Source organism: Papaver somniferum, chromosome 10 (genome assembly GCF_003573695.1).
Source record: "Papaver somniferum cultivar HN1 chromosome 10, ASM357369v1, whole genome shotgun sequence".
NCBI lineage: Eukaryota > Viridiplantae > Streptophyta > Magnoliopsida > Ranunculales > Papaveraceae > Papaver > Papaver somniferum.
The window spans coordinates 152,963,988-152,973,216 of record NC_039367.1 but is presented as its reverse complement, the minus strand read 5'-3'; the positions used below and the strand labels follow the sequence as shown (position 1 = coordinate 152,973,216).

The 9,229-nt window shown below is 34.1% G+C and overlaps 1 non-coding gene across 1 annotated transcript; it reads right to left on the bottom strand.

The window, feature by feature from the left end:
• Positions 1–7,916: 7,916 nt before the first annotated feature.
• On the bottom strand, positions 7,917–7,987 carry TRNASTOP-UCA. The gene has a single exon. It is a non-coding gene; the product is annotated as a tRNA-Sec (tRNA).
• Between the last annotated feature and the right edge of the window lie 1,242 nt (positions 7,988–9,229).

The following is a 9,229-nucleotide window of genomic DNA, read 5'->3' as shown; positions in this document are numbered from 1 at the left end:
TGTGTTATTTTATGTTTTTGTAGATGTTTTTGGAAAAATAAGCTCTTGCGGCGAAATTCGGCTCGAAAAACTACTAAAGGCACCCCAGAAAAAGTGTTAAAAGGCACCCTCACTTTGGATTATAGCACCCCCAGGCGCCCCAGCTGTTAAAGGCGCCCATATTTTGAATAGGGGGCACTTCTTCTTCACGGTTTAAAAATGAAATTTTGACGGAAAGAAATATACAGCAGCAGCGATATTTCTGGGGAAGATTTTAACAAGTTATGTTGGAGATTCTCAAAGGATTTGGACTTGATGTATCCTGTTTCGGTAAAACAGGATTGATATATGGTTTTGAAGAGTAAAACAAGGGAATATTTCTTTCCTTTTATAGAACAGAGGAGGTGGAAATACTATCGAAATCTTGTGGAGATTTTCGTCGGAGATTTTCAACAGTATTGATTGGGAATGATTTGACACACCGAAGTAGGATTGCTGACTAGTTTTTAATCGACAAAATAGAAGATTTTCGTGTATATTTGAGTCAACAGGGAAAGAATAATATCTCGAAGATTTGATGTTATCTGCAAGTTAATGCAGTATATAGGAATATAAAATCCCCTGGGATTCGTATCTATCAGTTTAGGGAAGTTCTGAAAGATTTTGACATCTCTTCTACGTGTGAAAATAAAGATAAAATACTTGGGAGATACTTTATTAATCGTCAGAAGATGTGAGTATTAACTCGAGAGATATCCATCTGTTGGGTATAAATAGGTGATGGGGGACACACAAAAGGGAATGGAGAGTTAGGGGAAGAAACAGAGCGTATAATAGAAAGGTGCATAGAGTTTTTCTGTTTTATAATATTTTCACCTCTTGTAAGCACTTTTGAGCAATGAAAAATTATTCTGAGTGTGTTTTCACCATGTGGAGCTAAATCCCATCACTGGGACGACGGAGGAAGCAACTTTTCATGATTGTGGTAAATGAATTAATTATTTTATTGACTATTTGCATTGATTTAATTGCTTTATGATTTTTATTAATTATTTGTTATTTTGTTAGATGTCGCATGCTTAGTTCTAAATGCTTTAGATGCGTCATGCTTTTAACTTACAAATAATATTTTACGAAATTTATTTTTGGCAAAGAACTAGAGTCACAACTTCTTTTATTTGAGCTATATTGTCTAGAGTTAATGACTGAACCATAACAATATGAAAAGTAGTGGAATCCCGCGTCTCAGTGTCTCTTCATCTTGTCACAAAATTGTGTGTATATATTTTTCCTTATTTTCTTTATTAAGTCTTAAAACAAATTCTCAACAAATCTGAGTGAACGAATCATCTTACTACAACTCAATTGAAAATATAACCATTTTGGCGCCGCCGACACGGATTTGTTTATAAGTTTGTTTTTAGGTTTTCTTTTTATTATTTTTGTTCTTTTTTATGCGTTTTGGTATTTCTTATTTTCTTTCAGGTTTGGAGCTAAGCTAAAGAAAAAGAAAAAGTGTTGAAAATAAAAGCGAAGCTAAAGAAGGAAACAAAGAAGGGATCCAAAAGAAGTAAAAAAGAAGATTTTGTATATAGTTAATTTATTTTTATTTTATTTTTAGAAACTGTATATAGGATTTTTTTTTGTAATTCTTATTTTTATTTTTGGACTTTTTAATTTTCGGACATTTTTATTTTTTGGACATTTAGACATTATTTTTTTAAAACCCTACGGAAGGGTAGTTTTAAATAAACTGCACAGAGAAGGACGGCGATTACGATATCGCCTCGGCCCCCCGGGTTCGTACATGACATAGGAGTCGTGGCCCGAGTCGACTTCAACGGTTCATCCCCCGTCTGGAATTGGAGGTAAGAGTTCTAAACACCCGCGAATCCCCTGTCAGCGGGTTTACTGGATGATTTTGTATGCATATATGTTGAGGACCTGAAATCGGATTTAATTATTAGTAAAGGGCAAGGCCTGGCCAAATCAAGATAAGGACTCGGATTTCATCACTGTTTCCTTCTTGCCCGCCTTAGGAACACGTAACCTACGCGAACCTAAGATTAAAATACTGACTAGAACGAGACCGATAGGGTAACGAGTTTAATAGGGAAGTCATTCAAAAAATAATGGTTATTCTTTTAAGCATTCTTCAAAGTTCATGATGGTTTCTGTGAGTTGAATGCGTGACTGCGCCGCCTTGTAATACGGTGAGGCCTTGGGTGTCAAAGCTCCACGCAACTTCCCTCGCCTCTATTCAACTTACTTTGACTCAGATTGATTCCATAGGGGTTTTCTTAAATTGTAACGAATTCCCTTTCGAAGGATTAGAAGCTGGTCTAGAAACAATCTAAGTGGAGCCATCATGCTTTTTGTTTGCTAGATAAAATAGGCTTGTTGTGGTCGAGTCAGCCTTCTTTGTGTTTGTTTAGAATTCCCTTGCATTTAGGATGTCGAACTGGTATTATAATAGCCAATACAATGAGTATCCGACTGAGCAGCTTGGACATTATCCTTTTTATGACCATAGTGTGAATAGTGATTGGGAACGCGAAACTTTTGAAGGTTATGGGTTATACCATCGTTAGCCCAATTACTATCCACATGCACACCGGTCATACGAGCAAGAAGACTATAGCATTAGTTCCTCGTCTTTGGAGGATGCAATCAAACTATTGAAAAGTAGTCCTTTTTATGATCCTTCTGATAATTCCTCTTTACTAGAGTCAACACATAAATTAGCTGAGTCGACACGTAAGTTAGCAGAAATGAATAACTTAGTTTTTGACGAAAGAGAACTTTCTATAAAGGAATCCCTCAAGATGATGGCTGAGACGAACGAAAGACTTGCTCGAAATAATCTTACTTTCCAATATAGTGTTTCCAATAATACCCTTAAAAATGAGGATAATTATTTTCATAATCAAGATGACGAGGTTAGAATTGGTAACACTACTTGTTTTGATGAGGTTCGATCATTTTCATGTTATTATAATGATGATTATGATGAGGATAGTATCGATGACGAACATGAAATATGTAGGCATAGTGATCAGGAATTTGTTACTCCAAATAAGCTTTACGATGATAATATTATTTCTAGTTCAAATCCAAATAATTTTTATAATTATTCACCTATTCAAAAGGACGAGGATTTGACTAGAGGTACCCCCGTTTTAGATGATGTAGTATTTCCTGTCTACGAAGCCGATGATAGTTTTGAGGAACGAGTTTATTCTGAGAATATTGTTTTAGAGTCTAGAAATTTAGAAACATTAGACTTAGAAAAAGAAAATGAACTCGTAGAAATGAGTGAGGATGAACCCGACTTAGAAGAATCAATTGACCATTTTCGGGAATCCGATGACCTAGAAATTAGGGAAGTTGTGACTAGTCTTTCTAGAGACACAGAAAACTCTAAGTTTGCGGGTGATTATCATTCTCCGTGTGCTTTAACTCTCACTACACCAAATCAAGGTTTTCCTTATGAAAAATAAGTGTTACCAAAATATAGAAGCTAATTTCCCTAACTAAGAAAAATGGTTATCCAAATGCAGTTATATAATGTGTTAGTATTTTATCTAACTCTTTTAGTCCATAAGGAAATTAAATATGCTAACACTCCAATTTCATTACTAGGTTTATCCTAACTATTGACATTTTACTCTTCTTATTTATTTTGTAATGTCAAAATTGTGTTATAATCTTTGCTAACTATTTGTATAACTGTTGAATTAACGAATAAAGAGATGACATGTATCCTACTTTTCCACCTGGAATTTTCAGGTTCCGGCCCCCTGGAATTTTCAGGTAACGATATTCACAAATCAGATTCTGTAACTAGAAATTTATAACTATTTTTTCTGTGAAACTAATATATTCATATTCATATCTAGTTCGTTTAAAACCAAAACCGGTAATTTACAAAGACACCATCCACTGAATTAGGATGCTGATACAATTTAGAAAAAAAAACCAAAAAAAAACCTACTTCTTAGTTATACTTGTCCACTGTAAATATTACACATACATCAGACAACAAATATACACCACTTGGATAGAGTTGGGAGCAACAAGTTCTGAGTTTGAGCAACAGGAGCGGTATTTGTGCAGCTTCTTAACATCACCAGTAGTAGGCGCAGACTTACAAGTATCCTTCAATGCATAAACTGCAGTTGCATCATATGGGATTCATGGACACAGCGTAACCAGTACTGTCTACAAAAGACCATGTATTTCATAAACTGAATGAGAAGTCTACATTATGGGTATGTGTTGGAAGTAACGAAATAAACATACGAAGAATTCCAGATTATAAACAAAAGGTTGGGGAGACAATTACCTTGCCACATGCCTTGTCGAATACACAGACCATTTCAAGCACATATGTTCTACACCTCTTTCCTAAGTTATATGTAGTACAATTGCATCAGTATTCTTGTTTATAACATATGCTCTACTATGCTTCAAAATAAAAACAACAATCTCATTTACAAGCGGGCAACTCGATGCATGGTATTTTACAATAGAGAACCATCAACTCATACCATTATCATTCAATAATAAATTCATATTCTTAACAAATGTATCCACTTACAAGCACATCAATAAGATGAGATAATTGTATGTGGATAACCACAAGAGTTTCAAACATAATTATAATTAACAGGAATTAGAAATAAAGATGAGTTATTTGTACATCTTGCATGTCCGAAATAAAGATATATCGGTACTGACCCAATATTATCTAATACCTAAAGAAATATATTAGAGTTTCATCATAACTTCACCTTGTAAAGCATTTTTAGAAGTCACTCTACCGTCCACTTCAATCCATGGGTTCTCCCCTGCATATGCACATCTAAGAAATGCCATAAACCAACAACTGACATTCAACTTACAAACAAAATGAAGACATAATAAAATGTAGTAACAGCTTTTCCCTCTTAATACCTTCACAACACCCAATCTGCTCAAGTCAGAGTTCTTTTGGACTTCTGATTCACAGGAATCGGACACTTAGCAAAGAACATCACACCATTTTTTACAGAATTAAGATGTTGTTGGATACTTGGATCTCGTTCCTGTTTCAAACCCCAAAATATTATAAACTGAATACTATTCATTGACAAAGAAAAAGAAAAACATGATGAAATGGTTTTGCATTAAGCTTTACCAAGTGATAATAAAAAGCTCATCCATACTGATTCCACGTGGTGGACAATGTCTACAAACCACAAATTAAAGAATAAAATCAGCAAACTGAGCTTTACGACAGTGTTTTGCAAAGGGGGTGTAAATGTATCAGACCCGAACAGAAACAACATGGTAGTATCCTGACTAGAGTTCCATCTGTATGCATTTCATCAATTATTTGGAAAAATCAACAAGAAAAAACATCAAAACCATATGAAATTGGTTATTCAAAGACAAACAGAAATTCTATAAGTTTGAATAGATAAATCAGACCGGTATTTACTTAAATCTAGGAAGCCAATGATCATCTTCACTAACAGAGTAAGAAAATCCCCAAATTGAAAAACCCTAGTTTAATATCGAGATGAAAAAAACAAATACAAAGAAAAATTGAACATCTATTGCAACAAAGAATATAGATAGCGTTAGGGTTCATGAAACTATACATTTTTGAAGCTCCAATAGGCTTCTTCTTGTTCATTAATTCTTCTTTTGCCTGAGAAAGAGTAATGCACAAACCATTTTAGACCAAAATCAAACAAGATCATCAAAAATAACAACAAATTAAGCTCGGGGATTATACCTCAATCGTTGTCTAATAGATCGAAGAACAATTATTATCACAGAAAAAGTTTTTTTTTTCATTTCAGGGACAATATCAAATTTTTGGGGTTATGAATGTTTCAATTAGAGGATTTTTTTCGATTTCGGATTGGTTTTTGATTCACGGATTAGCAAGGATTCAAAGATTTTTAGGGTTATGAACACGGATTTGTTATGAGGGTTTTGGTTAAGGCGGAGTTAGAGAGGAGAGAACATACCGAGAAAGAGAAAGGAAAGCAGCGAAAGAGAAAGGTGAGAGGAGAAAAAAAGTTTAGGATTTTGTATAAAAAACTTTGGACGTTGGATTCCTCCTCATACGGATTGTGGTGATTTATCAACGGTAGACAATTGGTTTTGGACTCTCCTACGGATTGAGACAGTGTGTTTCTTTAGAACACAAGTGTGTTTCTTTAGAACACAAGTGTGTTTCTTTTGAACCTTCGTAATACCAAAATCCAAAGTTTCGTATTTCGAAATACTCTCATTTTTGGTAGCAATGTAGAGTTTTATAGGAGACACATGTCACCAAAATATTATCTTCAAATTAATCGTCGTTTAGATGTTTTTGAGAAAAAAGGTTCCACCATATCAAGATTATGTCATTATAACCATGACACGAATCATACCCCTACATATAAATCAGAATAAATTTAGATATTGTCATCGACCTTCTGACTATATAAATCCGAAAAATATATAAGAATGAATCAAAAGAATCAAAATGAAATCAAAACGGTTACTCTCTATCGATTAGTCAAAATTTCAAAACTTAATGACGATAGATTAAGGGTTTCGTTAAAGATTCAGAATTATAAGTGGAAGAGGTCAATAAGAAATCTGACAAACATTGGTAAGTTTAGTGCTCAGGTGTATGTTCCGACATAGTAGGAGATGACATTGAAGATTATATGAAAAATATTGGTAGGTTTATGATTCTGATGAAGATTCTGAGTTAGTGGAAGAAGAGATTAGTTAGGATAATATAACATATATTAGTATATTTAAAGCTTCAATGAAGTTTCCGACTTAGTCGAAGAGGTCAGTAAGGATAATATGAACAATATCGGTAGATTTAGGATTATGATTTAGTAGAGGAGGTCATTAAGGATAATATGAAAAAAACTTGTCAGTTTATAGCTCCAGTGAAGATTCTATACTTGGTGGAAGAGGTCATTAAGGGTAATCTGAGAAACATCTGTAGGTTTAGAGCCAGGTGAAGATTTCAACTCGGTAGAAGAGTTTTTTTTTCTCAACTTAGTAAAAAAAAATTCCTCTTCCTCAACTTAGTAAATGAACTGAAGATTGTCCCGGAAAATTCTCTTCCTCAACTTAGTAAATGTTTTTTCCTTCTAAACCAAATTTTTTGCTGCTGATATAATTATCGACATTTGACTTGGTAAAAATTCCGAAGAATGTGATCAGGGAGTCAATTTAAATTCTAATTAGAAGTTCATATTTTGTACTTGTGAAATTTGACGAACAAAAATCGATCTTCTGAAAATGAATTATAACGAACAAAGATTGACATTAGATTGAACACTCGTATGAATATAGTAATTTTCACTTACAACGAACTAAAGATTATATCGATTGAACGCTCGTTTGAAGATTGTAATTTTAACATGCAGCAAACGGAGGATTATCTTGGTAGATTGTTCAACATTCTGAGTTCCGAGAATGGGTTGATCGAAAATTCGAGTTTCGAGAATAAACTGATCGAGATTATGACATTGGAGATTGAACATTCGAAAGAGGATATATTATTGACTTGACATCGAACTAATGAACTTACTACGAACGAGACGCCACATTAAATCAAAAGTGACGAAGATCATGAAGTAGATCTTAATTCTAATGGGAGGATTTATAATTACGATGTAGATCTTCAGTCACAGATTTACCCGTTATACACACCATCCTGTCGGATATTTTCAGATGCACTTAATCTATTTTCTATGATATGTTTGGAATTTGATTAACTCTCTAAGACACTTGTAAGACATATTTGATCACAATCACTTGTGATTGAATCCCGAGTCCCCATAAATGAATCAGAAATTTTAAAAAATTCTAACATCAGAAAATAAACACTCACTCAAAGATAGAAATTGAACAGTCGTTTAAATATGTAAATATGAACCAGACGTGATTCGAACACGCATCTTCCGACGTGAAGTCGGACGTGCTACCATTGCACCACTAGTTCTGCTTATATTCTGGATGTGGGTTTCAACATTTCTCAGGATTTTAAACAAAGTTATACAGATAGAGGTTGCAGAAAGTTGATAAATGGAGCAATACTTGTAGACATACAGTGTTATTCCAAACTGAGACTAAGACCAATAATTGTAGACATACCTGTGACTTGTACATGCATATCCAGATACAAACAGTTTAAACAAACCTTATGAGTTTTCTAGCAAGTGATATCTGAACTGCTCACCTTCCCTTGGGGTTTAACCCTTAGCGGAACCAATGAAGATTCATATCTTCTGCAAGCACGTCCTGGTCACAGAGGTTTCGAACAATTTCAGGGAATAACTTCATCAGCTTGGCATACATAAATTTGTTTCAAAATTTATCATTCATTTTACAAAACCATGTATCATTCATTCCATGCACAAATTTTGTCTTTTCTCGTTTAGCATCTCATTTCCAACTACAACCAATTTAATCCAGTTGCACCTAAAACCCATAAGATGTCAAAATAAAACTATGTCCAAATTACGCCAATTGGCATGGACTTACAATCATCATTACCAGCAACTTTATCTTTCCTATAACTTCCTGCAAATAAACAATGACTGCTCTGGAACCGAGAACATTCAAAAATTAGTGCGAAGTTTGGTAACTAGGAACTTGAAGATAATTTCCAGTAACAACACCAGAGAGAAATGAAAACAGAGTTGATGGTTTCTTGCACAAAAGGATTCCAGCATTACACAGGTACTGTTGTACATATGTTAATGCTTGCCTGTACAAGTGATAAATATAAATGACGGAAATCAAATAGAGATGCGAGACAAGAAGTGAAACAGAGTTGCAAGTCTGGAATCAGTAAAGAAGGAAAAGTACAGTGTGACATGATTCATTCGATTATGTTCAGGACTGAAAGCTTCTTAAAGGTGTTCTATAGTACATTTGGAAACAACTAAAAGAACCTACAAAAGAATAAAAACAAACCATGACACCTGACATCATAAATGGCTTTGCAAGGGTTTCTAAAGAACAACTCCCTTTCCAATTTAAAATCCCAAGCATTAACATCCTCGAACAATATCTATTGGCCACTATGGTCTTTTCTTATAATAAAAACCCTTATGATAAGAAACCTTAAACTCATTGAGATTTTAATTTTTTTTTAATAACCCACCTCAATTGATAAAGAGAACCCATGCTGACACCAAGCAAGCTTGCCACATTTTCAGATGCAACAAGTAAATGTGCA